Source organism: Hetaerina americana, unplaced genomic scaffold, assembly GCF_022747635.1.
Source record: "Hetaerina americana unplaced genomic scaffold, ioHetAmer1.1.p SCAF_1, whole genome shotgun sequence".
NCBI classification, from domain to species: domain Eukaryota; kingdom Metazoa; phylum Arthropoda; class Insecta; order Odonata; family Calopterygidae; genus Hetaerina; species Hetaerina americana.
In genome coordinates this window covers 6,454,188-6,468,519 of record NW_027286069.1, presented here as the reverse complement: position 1 = coordinate 6,468,519, position 14,332 = coordinate 6,454,188, and positions in this window count along the sequence as shown.

Here is a 14,332-nt window from a genome sequence, read left to right as displayed (position 1 = left end):
CTCATTTTGAGAGCAGTTTAAGTTGACTAAGGATACTTTCATCTCGTCTCTTTGCGTTTTAAATCTTTCTGACTATGGCAGGAAGATGGACGAACGACACTATTGTGAAATTCCTCGAAGAGTACAAGAAACACAAATGCCTCTGGGACTCTAGCCTTCCATCATACAGGATCCGGGAGTATAGGCACACTGCGGAAAACGACATGGTGCATGCATTGGCGCTGCCGGACCTAAACGTTCATAGTTTGAGAGAAAAAGTCCGAATCATTCGGAACACTTATATCAAGGAAGTGAACAAAGTAAACAACAGTAAAAAGTATGCTACCAGCCCGAAGGACGTCTACACTCCCAAGCTTACGTGGTTTTCAGTAGCGGATGAGTTCCTCAGGAAATGTATTCAACTGAAATCTGCTGAAGTCAACTCAAGTCAAAATTCGGTAAGTCGACTCGGTAGTAATTACAACAAATAAAACGTTTCCAATACTTTTCTAAATGTTTGCGCTAAAAGTAAAATTAACCAGTTTAGTACCGACTTCTCTTTTTGATGCCTTACTATAGGACGGCATGTTCCACAAACAGATCAAACTAATAAAGTGTGAGACCGGTAAATTCCGTTGTGTTAGTCATGTGTGTAATTTTATGTCTATAGGTGAATTCATTACTAAAGTCATCGGCTCAGGAGGCACATTTTGGGAGAAAGGTCCTAAGTTTCGAAGAGGATAAAGTTGAAGGGGCAGCTGATGTGTCCGCGTTTCTCCCTCGAAAAGGGATCCTCGGTAGCCAACTTAAAAAAGTTTTCTTTTGGTCACATGTGGAGAACAGTCTCCCGCGACGGGAAGTATGATACAATACTTACCTCTTCTTCCTCTGGACCGGCATTATCACTCCCGATGCGTTGGGAGTGATACTGCAGGGGCGAAAAACCCTGTGAGAACTGAATGACCGTAAGGAGTTTACCAAGGGTTTCTCAGGATGGTACCTCTGCTGAACACTTAAGTTATTATTCACACCTATTCGAATCCCCTTCTCTGATGCACACTTCCCTCTACCGTTCTTGTTAGTATTGGGATCTACAGTTTAAGGTATGTTTCGGATGATGCAGACTTTGCCTCTCCAAACAAAACACAGCTTTTCATCCGATACTACAATGAACGCTTCTCCCGCTCCGTAGACCTCATCACTGCCACGGAATCACGCGTGCCTCTCCCCTTTCTCAAATTCATCATCCATATTGGAGTTTGTTCCAATACCATATTCTTTTCTTCCCCGCTAATACTTCTATATTACATTTCCTCAACCGTCTTCCCTTTTTTATACTCTTGAATCTACCGCTACAATTCATTAGTACCATATTTTGATCTGAATCCGCATCCACTACAGAGAAACTGTGCAAATCAATTACATTTTTCCTAAATCTGTGCTGTAAACACAGTATAACTGGTATCTTTCTGATTCCCCGGGCATATTCCTCGGACATATATTTTGCTTTCGCCCTGTGATCATTCCTCGTTCCAAAACCGTATTCCCCTACTCCACTGCCATCTCTCCGTGAGCCTATCGTCGCGTTTCAATCCTCCATCACTATCAATTGTTAATACTTCTAGGAACACCCGTTACGGTTTCCTCTAACTGATTGTATACCCTCTCGACTACTTCCTCCCTGTGATTGCTTGATTACATGTAGATCTGATTAAATGTAGATCTGGTCAAGTTCGTTGGTTCTGAGTTTGCTTCTCCTAATAATATTCCATCACATATATACTCCATATTTGCTTCGCTTCTTCCTGCCGAATGCTTTATTCGATACCTCTCTGTATATTACTCTTTAACTATCGCTCAGGTAATCACCGCTATTCTTCCATCTCATTTCACTCAACCCTAAAATATCTACTTTTCCTCATTCTATCTCTCAGTTTCAGTTTTAAAGGTTTTTATTTCCGTAAAGAACAGCGTACAAGAATGAATATAAAATAGATAGTTGAAACATAACAACAACCATACGGAAACCCCGTTTTAGGATTTAACTCCTCTTCGGGGTGGAAACAACAGAATAGGAAAGGCTACAAAGAGGGTAGCGTTTACGGAATAGGGTCTATCTCTCGCTTTATATTTTCTAATATCCCTCTCCTGAGCATCGTCTTAACATTCCTAATCCCTATTTCAGCTGGTTCAGGCCTCTTTTCTGCTACGGTTATCGATTTCCTTTTGAAATCTGTGAGTCGGCGACAACAGAAGCCTTGCCTCTCCCTCTGCCGTGCACAACACACCATTCCGCCCTTCAGGAGCTATTGCTTTATTTCTTGAGTAAATCTTCTGGATCGTTTTTGAGAGATCTACCAAGCGTGATGTAAATAATGTTGTTACATCCAGACCACTGGAAAAACATGGAATCTGTACAATTTCAGAGAAATTGATTTTATTCTTTGTGCAAAAACTGAAGGGTTTATGATGTTGGTATGATTCCGTGAAGTAGGTTATAGGGTTACTTGAACTCCTCTGAATCGATGTAAGGATTGACTCGACACGTATAGTGATATAGGCAAAGGGAAATTATTCTGAACATTTTTAAATATACATGGTTAGTCTCAAAAATAGTATGACTGAGTCCATTAAAAACAATCACTGCCAAAATTGATAAATATATTCCAAATTCTTCGAATTATCACCCTCATGTGCCCACACACTGCTGCCAGCGGGGTTTCCACTCCTCATACGCCTTCTGGAGGGCGGCGCCCGGAATGCTGCTAAGCTCCCTCGTCACCAACTTCGCACACACCTTTCTCATGCCGATGTTTTCGGTCACAATTCGCTACACTTTCTAGGGATGCCAAGTTCATCAGAAACCATGCGAGCACTAAATCTACGATCCCTGTCCAACAAATCCTCTTGAAAGATTTTCGTCACTTTTTGAGGTCGAAGGGCGTCCTGTACGTTCGGCGTCTTCAACATCTTCTCTAACCTCCCGAAACAACTTGTACCACTCAAAAATACCCTATCTACTCATTGCATTATCACCATAAGCTGCCTTGGCCATGTAATGAGTCTCTTTCCCAGTTTTGTACAGTTTCACACAACATTTGAAGGCACTTCCAATGACCAGTTCACGACGGAGCGTGACGAGGTCACGTTATAGAGGTTTCCCAAACGAACTTTCCGCACTCCTCAAAGGTTGGGAGCCAACTACTATCTGCCTCCAGCCTTTCCTGAGACTGCCCTCCCTCGAACCCAGCCAGAGAAACCGCCGCCCGTCCGTCCATCCAACCGGGAAAAAATAAGTCATATTACTCTTGGAACAGACTTTATATAAATATATTACTACCTTTACACCACTCTTTACTTCTGGGAGGATGATTCTCTCACGTTTCGTTTGCCCATGTAATCTTATGAACGTTCTGTGAGATTTAGACGCCTAAAATATGAGAACAGCGTTTACAATCATCTTCACCCCCTCCTATTGCTCAGCTGCTTACTAACCCAGCGCTCAAAGTACTTCAGGTATAGGTAGTGTGTGCCACGGCCTTTGCTAAGAAAAGTATATCTTTTTGATATGGAAGCTCAACATTTAAAATTTGATATATGTCACTCTCGTTGTCCAAAACAAAGACCTATACTATATAGTAAAAATGCTCACGCGCTAAAACAGTGGAATATCAGCCAGAGGAGTTGGAAAGGGCATGACACGGAGTATGAATGCGATGCGCTGTGGAGTATAAATGTGATGCGTAAAACTTACTTGTTTGGGGTGAGCTAGTTCGCATTTAGAGAGGATTGCATACCGTAAACAAAAGTTATCTTTATTTTTATCATTTATGCATGCCTTCCTATCATGAAGTATTTATGGTAGCGGTAGGAATGACCGACTTTTAGGGGTTTCGGAGTAATAAATATTTGAATCTGTGCAGAGTCCACCCACTCTTAAATATATACACATTTGATTCACAAAAACAAAATTTTTAGATAAAATCTTATATGAAAAGTCATTTTAACTGTGGTATTGAAAATGAACAAATTCATAGGTTTTCATGTCCGTTCATTTTTTTATCCTGTATCTTTGCATATGCCTTAATTCTCTGTGTTTTTTGCGTAATAATAAACTTTTCTTCCGTTTAAAAATGTCTACATATTCTTTTCCCAAGAATATTTATTTACAAACGGGAATATCTGGAGACTTGACTGAATTGACTACATTCACTGATTCGAACTCTGAATTTGTATCACTTACATACTCCGCCTCTATTATCTCTATCCACCATTATTATTAATGGGGTTTACCCAATCCCAAAATGGTATATTAGCCTCTTTCAACTCATTCCTATATGACTGATTGCTCTCCTCTGCGCTTTCCTCAACCCACGTGATCATGATCTTATCCTACAGAAGTGCTGTATCCCCCTGCCAGTTGACCCCTCGGCCACCCACCCCACCCCCTAAAGCCGTCGAAGCCGCAAGGGCCACGAAATAATTTTGATGGGCACTGAAAAAACGGCATTCCAAAGAACGCTTCTCCCACCCTTCGTCCATACCCTCCTCCCGTCAACTCCTTCTAATCATATCCCTATATCATTCCCCTTCCTCCTTGCCTCCGCAATAATTGATTTTCGAGGTGTCAAAGACTAGGTTCCCAGTCTGTAACGACAGTACCTCGCCATGATACAATTATCAAACGATCTGACGCAAGGAAAAGTGAAAATTGAGAATCTTCGAGATATTGCAAACGATTATTTCAGCTCTTTTGCCCATTATTACGAGGATTAGGTTTTTACAGAATACGCTGAAAACCTCAAAACTAGTGATTATTTTTTAAGACAGTGGATGCCCTCTAGCTAAAACTCTACAAAGGAGAAGTCGAACCAAGTGCAAGAATAATGCCCGTGACACACCCGCTCGTTCACGGGCAAACACGTTGGCAGAATGTTACATCGACAACCGAGATGGACTGGACTTGTAGTAGGCCGAAATACAAATGAAGGGTTTAACCGAGTGGGTGTACAGAAGCCATACTCTTGAATATCTAGCGAGTTCTGTTTTTTTCATATTGCCGGCACATCAGATACAATAGTCTGCGTTTGCTACAGTGTCTGTTTGCTCATGATGTCATACCACGTATCGTTCATTTCAGAAAAAATAAATCGTCCTGAGCGCTCGGGGATGGTGACGATATTGGTGTGCACACGATTTAAGTTAAGGTTGTGAACTAGTAAGGTTGCCATTGTTCAGGTGCCTAAGGCTCAAACGTGGAACGGAAAAAATATTATTCCAAGTGTAACAATTTTATAAACGTTCATTGCTACTAATGGTTTTTTTCTTCCCTCTCGATGCTCAAAACTGTAAATAAATTGCGTATTTTGTTTCACAATGATTTATTCACCAATATCCTCATACGAATTTCGTTTCATGCGCTCGCTTCTATTGCAGTAACATCTTGTTTAGCAGAATCTATGCCACCTATAGGTACCCTTTCAACTTCTACAACTCTTCTACTCAGTAGCAATTCAGGAGATATGACAACATATGAAGGCTGGGATGTGTTATATATAGTATCGTATAATTCCGGGATTGGACCCTTATCGAAATCTGAGTTCATGGCATCAAAGAGGTATGAATTCCTGTGAAGCAGAAGCATGTAAAAATCAAAATTGCCCATTACTCACTCATTGAGGATTGTCAACAATTTTCTAAATCATCATGCTTAGTTGCCAGAAAAATCTTCTGCACCCCAATAGAAATTTCAGAGATGACTGCAAATATAGGAACTATATTCTTGTCATCTTCACCTGTTATAAATCACCTCTAGGCCTTTTAAGTAGTGTAAGAGTTCGGGTTGGGGAGTTAGATATCTGAAGCCTTTAAGGTAAATTACATATTTTTCAAACTTCTCATAGCAGAACTAGTGAATTCCATGGAAGTTTAAGTCATCTAGATTGATAATATGCATCTTTTTTATTTGATGCCAACCTTGGGAGCTCCTAATCTGCGTCTTGTCTTGCGGCAGTGTCCATAAAATTTGCATACATTATATCATGCCACCAGCAATACAAATCAAGCTTATTGATTTAGATCTTTCCCCCAACGGATGCTCACTCAGTTTTGTCCCTGGCACACAAAATTTGTAACCTGCTAAGTGTAATTCCACCTCTAAATTTTCCATCATTTGGTTAATAAGGCTGCTTCACAAGCATCTTGCAACATACTGAACAGTAATGAAATGGCTAAGATATATGCACAATTAGATACCCTATAGTCATCCACTCATTATCTGGCGATGATGATGTGGTGATGTAGATTGTTGGCCGAAGGCATATACCATTGACATTTCAAAATTGCCATCCGATGATGATGGCATGAGACACAATAAAAGACCCGGCCCACTCCTACCAGAGTATATCAGATGCATCATTTTTCAAGAATATCTTTGTTAAAAAACATTCCCCCATTCTCAGAATGTATTCAGAATAGTGATAAATTGAAACCTACAATCATTTTTTTAAACATTATGATGAAAGTTTTTAATAAGATTAACGTTAATTAATGTGGAAATTATAACTAAAATATATATTTAATTTCAAAAAAATTAATTCAAGACTTTATCCACATAAATTTGACAACCATGCTCCTCAAGACTCATTCCCGCAATCTTAGTAGAACGGATGAGTGCAAATTCCATCTCTCTCCAAATCAAACAAAGCGCCGAGACAGCAGCGCCATTGACGATGCTCACTTGTCGACGGCAGGAGCCTTCCCTAATTCAAGGTCGAGTAAGCGAAAACTCAAAATTTGTCGAAAATCGACTGGTCGGATTATGAAGGGAATTGGCTCCTCAAGGTCGTTTGGAGGTCTGATCGGGGTACGAGAAGGTCCCTCAAGGCCACCATAGGGGCACATAAGCACACCCGTGAAATCAAAAGGGGTGCTAAGGGAATCTAAAAGGGTAAACAAGTGAAGTGAGACAATTCATCCGAATAGGAATATTGTTCGAAATAAATACATACTCGCTGGACGTGTATGCATAATTTTGGTGTCGTTTTTAACTTTGAAAATTATACAATTTTTCTGTGTTGATTATTACGCATCCCGTCCGATCCTTGCATGCGAGGAATTTGTTTTTCTGTTTCGAACTGCGAATGCGCATCGAAGTTCAGCGTCGATTTCAAGAGGAAACTCCGCGCGTGTGGGTGAGGGGGGCGCGGGGAAGGGGGCCCAGCGGGGAAAAAGAGAAAGTTACCCTTACCGCCAGCTTAAGAACTTTAAGTGTTATACTTATGCATTATTTCGCCGTATTATCAGTTTGCTCAATCTGCGGCCTCCATACTTTTCAATCACTTCGACTTAAAAGCTGGCGCTCTTTGTAATTCGAAATATATTATAACTTTTTTCGAAGATTTGCTATATTTTTGTGAAGGTTTTTTCGTTTGACACCTTAAGAATAAATTTTTGTGCGTAAAGTACAATGTTATTCCTGTCACGCGCCATCTTGTTTGTCTGGAATTTTATAACAATTGCTATTGTTGCCATGAATACAAGTGCGAGAAAATGTAAATATTAATCTGTTCCTTTTAATCTGTAACGTAGGATTGAAGGGGTGATCAGTGAGATAAGACGATTAAGGTGGTTTGGAAGCTTTCGAGACGTAGGTGTGGAGAAAGATGGAGAAAATGAAATAAGCAGAAAGGGAAACCCAGTATTAAATTCTTGGAATGGAAAGAGGGGATGAGAGATTGAGGGGAGTTCGAAGAGGGCTGGACAAGTGGATACAGGAGGAACAGAGACAGGCGTTTGGATGCTAAAGACGGTGTTATAGAGGGGGGAATACCAGGAAAGCGAGGTAGAAGGAGCGAAAGAATAAGTATGAATGGAATTTAAGGAGGTAGAGTTTATTCAGAGCTTAAGAATGAGTTATTGCAATATGTAAAATTGGACCTCAGGATATTAGGTGTCATTCTAGCTATGAATTTATTACTACGGTTGTAGTGGAGTAAGTAGTGCCAAAAACCTATCGCAGCACGGTGTACTAATTAGTAGAATAATAAGCACTATATTTCACGGATTGGAAACTTGCTCGTAAATAAAAATGAGCGGCGTTGTAGATTGAAGGATTTGGATATGATGTGGACGTTTGGAAAAGGATGGAAAAGGTTAAAGACCTTTCAAGGTAAGGTTAAGGTAAGACTTTTCAAGTAATGACTCTTTGAGAAGAGAAGGAATAATTGTGTTTGATGGTGAAAGTGAAAAGACCCCCTCAGGCTTCCAGGTTTTGAGTGACACTTACGAAGGTGATGTGGCCTCCAAGTCTGTGGCCAATGATACTGTTGCTTCAGATGTAAGTGATGATATTGGACCTTGTATTGAACCGTCAGCTGAATGTGATATGTTGAGGAGTGAATCTTTTACTTCAGTAAATGAAAACAATGATTCAGACTGTGTGAACTCAAATCAAAGTGGAGACTTGTCTTCAGACACATTGTGCAGTGTTGCAAGTGATGCAGATGTGGTTATAGGCTCCTCTCTCAGTGATCACCCCAGTAAGCATAAAGGAGATGTCAGTCAACTTTCAGTTAAACAACTGATAGAAGATTTGCCTCAACATGAAGCAGGAGTTTTAGATAATGAACATATAAATACAAGAATAGATGTTGAGGAAAATGGAAATAATAATGTTGACCAAGGGGAAAATTCAATTCATGATAGATGTATGGAACTAAAGTCTGATACCAGGCCACCACCTCTTGTTCCAGCTAAAATTCCTCTTGTGAAATGGTCGCAAAGTAAATGGGAAGTAATACTAACTATTGAGCTTCCTAGCATGAAACATTACAGCATTTATTGGAAGTCTAATAAAATCTTAAATATTCAGTAAGTAGCTAATCTGTATTAAAAATTCAGTATTTTTATCGAAATAATTTAATGCATTGATTTCACCCTATTTCTTTGTAGTGTTTCAAGTGGAACACCAGAGAGTAAACCCTGTTTTGCTCTGGAACTGCCACTCTGGGCTTCTATTAACACAGAAGAATTTGTCCACATGCCCATCTCCAATAATACTTTGAAACTTATTCTGCCCAAGGGCTTTGCATGTAAGTATGGAATTATTTTTAAAGTGAACTCTCGATGATCTGTGTATATATTATCCATTTTGCAAATTATTTTTGTTAATCTCTTTCTTTCTACCAGAATCTCAAAATTTTAATTTCAAAGAAGCTGCCAAAGCACTTAACTTTTAATTGGAAGAATCGAATGTGTGTTATGGCATAGTAGGATGCTCAAACCATCTACTGCCGTAAAATTTAATTTAAGTTCAATTTAATGTGATTTTTAAAAAAATGTTATTTTGCAGAAGTTATGTGGCCTGACAGAACTCGTGTACATTTTCTTCAGATTGAATACATTATTTGAGCGTAATAAGGGCTTCATTTATTAACGTAAGTGTTGCAAGTGCATAAAATGTTGCTCAACAAAGAAAACTATTTCCGAAGTTTCTCGTATCACTGGTTATCTTTGCCATTTCCAGTCGACATAAAACTTTTTCGGCATATTGCTTGAGCTGCGAAGATCAATTGATCATGTTTGGTCAGATTTTTGCAAATGGTGGTTGGGATAGCAACTAATTAATAAATAATAAAACCATTTGTTCATTTGGGTCCATTTAGTAATAAGGTGCTCATCTCGTCATTTAAGCTATACTAACATGACTATCACCATTTTAAATACACTGGTCAGTGTGAAAATTTTCTCTGTCTAGTTTTATTTGAATGTGAAAATGAATTCATTTTTTTAGCCGAAGACTGGCCACGCCTCCTTTCTACTCCAAATAGACCACTTTGGCTGTCGGTGGATTTTGATCAACTGTCTGTTGATGCTGACGAAGACCAAGATATAAGTAAGGCTAAAACCAAGGATGAGTGTTGTCTTGGCTTTATATTAATTGTCTGCATTTAATTATTTTATTTATGTAAATTTAATAAGTTTCAATCTTGTGGTATAATTCATTTTTATGCTTGCATTAGAAGCATTATTTTGAGAGATTCCTAAGGAGAAAAGGTATGTGCACGAATAGCAGAACAATATGAGCACAAAAACTGCCACTCAAATGCACAATAAAGGTTATAAAATTCCACAAATACAAGGGAAACTTGAGAAAAAGGATGTGTTTTGAGTTAGCGTAAATATGGATCCTGGATGAAGTGTACTTGAATTTTCACATGCCATCAAATGGAACAGTGGACATAAATGTTGCTGAGACAGTAATGATAAACACTTCAAGTAATGAGAAGATGTAGAACACCATTTTTCTTGCATGTTGAGCTGATAGTCAAAAACTCCATGCCATCATTTTTAATCTTTAAACTAAAAACATTGTCTTAATGGAACTTAATGGAACCCCATGGAATTTGTATTCATGTTCATCAAAAAGGATGGAGAGGGAATGGTTCCATGGTTACATAAGGTCTGGCCCAGGCATTCTTCTGAAGAAATCATTCTTTATTAATGTGTGATCAGCTTAAGGCCCAGAAAATGGGGTCAGCAAAAAGCCTTGCCATTTGAAGGAAGGTGTATCTTGCTGTGATTCCTGGTGGATTAATTTCTGAATTGCAGCATCTGAGCATTTCAGTCAAAAAACCATTTAGGGGATCTATGCAATAGTGGGTAAAGTCGATTGAGGCACATAGTTATGACATTACACAGACAGGAAGAATCAAACAGCCATCAATTTGTTGTGTTGGTGAGAGGGTGAAAAAGTCCTGGCAGGAAGTTGAAAGTGATTGATTAAGTCTTTTCAAAAATGTAGAATTATCTGTGCTAGATGAAAGTGAGGATGACATTGAGTGAGGAAAGTGACAACTGCAGTAAAAATAGCCTCATATATGATTTTAGCCACTGTGATGATGAATTTCTGGGATTATACAAGAGTAAATGTTTATATAGTTGCTAACTTTTCAATGTAAAATTTCCATTTTCTTTGTAATTTTTTGTGTTAACATACTTTGATGTTTATTTTGTCTGATCCAAATATTTTTTGTATTTTCTAACCCGAAGAAAGAATGAATTTAATAAGCCAGGAAATACATTCATTTTAACATTTGTGGAAGCTAATATATAATTTTATGAGAAAAATATATTGCATCACAACTAGCATAGTTGTGATGCAATATATTTATGAGGGGAGACAAAGGAGCCATTGTTTTTCTTTCTTTTTGCTGTCAGCCATTCTTTGCTTTCCTGGCACATTGCTGTGGAAAAGGCTGGAAGGAGGAACTGATCCAGTGGATGACCCAATTAGCCTTTTCCACAACTAGCGTAATGATTTCTTTAACTACCAGCATACTGCAAACTCATTATCACTATCATGTCCATATGAAATTTTTCGCTTGGTAGAAGAATGTATATGCCATTTATGTATTAAGCAGACTTAGATTAAGAAGAATATTTAACTGATCATAAATATCTTTTTTTGGCATTGTTTTTCTTTCTTTTTGCTGTCACTCTTTTTGGTAGAATTAATTCAGTAATATTGACGAGAATTTCTCCACCTATTCAGTTTAGCTGTTATGTGTGTGTTAGGTTAAATATTGGCAAAATAAGTGGAGAAAAATTATAGTTTTTGACCAAGTTACTAGGGTATGTATCTTCACAAACTTAAAATATCATTGAGAGTGTGTGATGTTAAATTATAGAAAAGTCTCAGCCTCCATTGTTATAATGCATTTTGTTTTGTTTCACCTGCAGGACTAAATGAAGTTGCACAGTATATGAATAGTGATGATGACGACACAGACAGTGAAGATGAAGAAACAGGAGCAGGATTAAGATTTGAAGAAATTAATTTTGATCCATATGATCCACTTGACTGAATGTCTTCATTAAAGGTGTTACACAAGGCTTGTGTTTTGTTATGACAATTTTTGTAATTATTCAAATGCTTATGTGAATTTTGTAATTTTCATAAAATGTGCATGTTTTTCAGTAATCCATTCTCTACTTAGAGCATATCATTTTTTCTGACCTCGGAGCAAGATGCTCCTACTAGACTCAATTGAAGTGATATCCAATAGTCTCACGAAAGGGAAGGCAGGCATTATAAACAAGCACATTCATTGACCAATTCTAATTGTTTGTCTTGGAGGGGTAAGGGTTCCTAATTGATGTATTTTAGCTCTCAAAAACTTTTCCTTCGAAATTAATTGGCTTACATCAGGGTGTGTCTGGGAGAATCAAGAATTTGAAAGGGGCCAGTATGTTAAACATGTTGTTTGATGCCAAAGTGGAGATCTCTTTTCAGTCTCCCAATGCTCAGTAATTCAAGACATTCAAAGCGTGTTGCCTGATCAGGCAAGCTGTTGACTTACCAGAACAAGCGGTAGGGCCATCGGAACTGAGGTGCATGATAATTGTATCAACCCTCTTTTTTGCTATTAAAAAGTTGCCAGTTACTGTCAGCTAAATCAGTTCAACCATTGCTGTTATTTTCCCATAATACTCGCCATTGATAGTTTTTCCCTTTTCAAGATAGTGAATGAAAATTATCCCGCGTGCATCCCAAAAAACTGATGCCATGACCTTGCCTGCAGATGAATCGGTCTTTGCCTTCTTTGGAGCCGATTCTCCCATTTGAATCCATTGTTTTGATTGTTCTTTTGTCTCGAGTGAGGAGTAGTGCACCCATGTCTCATCCATGGTTATGAAACGGCGTGAAAATTCTGCTTTGTTGCTGTGAAACTTTGCTAAACACTCAATTGAAACATCTTCTCGACACTGGTTTTGCTCAAGTTTGAGCAAACGCGACACCCATCTTGCACACAGCTTTATGTCCAAGTTTTCAGTTAATATGCGATGGACCGCACTTTTTGAAATGCCTACTATGTCTGCTAGGTCACGCACTTTCAGTCGATGATCATCCAGTATCACGTTGTGGATTTTCCTCTCCGTTTCTGGAGTCGTGACATCATTTGGTTGACCAATCTGATGCTCGTCTTGACAGCTCGTATGGCCTCATATGCAACTGTGCTACCCAATATTTTACTGTTGTAAACAAAGGAGCAGACTCACCCAGAGTAGAATCCAGTTCAGCTTTTATATTGGTTGGGCTGAGGCCTTTCGAATAAAAGTGTTGTATCACATAACAATGACCAATTTTCTCCATTTTCACAAATTCCCTGAAAACGTTCACTATTGATGGCTGCCATACAAATACTAAACAACATGGCATCTTCAAACTTGAAGCATATGCTTTATAGCATACTCTCTAATACCGTGATATGTTTCAAACAACTAACACCATCTCTAAGTCAGGCTAGTTACTTCTGGGACCGCCCTCGTATGTCCCACTCCATCTTCCCAAGGCATTCCATCTCAAGTGACTCAATGATGCTTGAAGTTTATTGATGCTTTGTCATCATTGTCGTTCGACTATTTTCTTTATATATGATGAAAGAAAAAATAAAAACGTGCATATTTTCCAGAAATCATGCTTGATGCAATCACACTTTCGCAAGGGGAAAATGGCACTGAAACCCATAAGAGAGCTGTGTTCTTCCTTTACTATCGGCGATGCACTTTCCATTACAAGGCAGTATAAGGAAGAAGCTCAGTGAGAAAAAGAAATGCTTACAATGTCATCACAATAAAAAGAGCCCAAATTACCTTGGATGGAAGGCAATGTGAATGCCGAGTAATGCTTTCACTTGAGTTGTATCCCCCAAGTCTTAGCAGTTTGTATTAAAATAGATTTATCTTTAAGGTTTGAAGATTTAAACAGATTGTCTATTAGGGGGATGTCATAGTGAAAAGACCTCTCGGCAAAAGAAGTGAGCAGCCCATAAGACTGAGCTTCCCCACATTTAATAGTTCAACTTAAAAATTACAGTAAGATTTATACGATGAAAGAAGTATTTAAAATAAAAGTTTTAGAAGAATGTTATAAAAAGCAGAGATATAATATTTATGATAAAGGAAACAGTACACAAGATGCAATAAAAATAAATTATAGCAATTAAAACAATAGTTTACAGTTGGCAGATATAGTACTTTCAAAATAACAAAGCACCATAAAATAATTCAACAATAATTACATTGAGCCATGTTAATATTTATTTTCTACTCATGAATTGGCACCTTTTCACAAATTTCTCTATTATGGTACTGGTGATTATGATGAAGTCCAGAGGAATTTTTATTGCACGCAAGATTTTCATTGACCTAATCTATGTAACCAGGTGAAATGGTCCTGTTTTATTTTGTAGGTAAGTATATATGAAGTCATTAGCACGAAAAATATTGGGCAGCAAAATTCAAGAGTAAGTATGCTCATGTTCTACTAAATTCAGGGGTGACATACCCA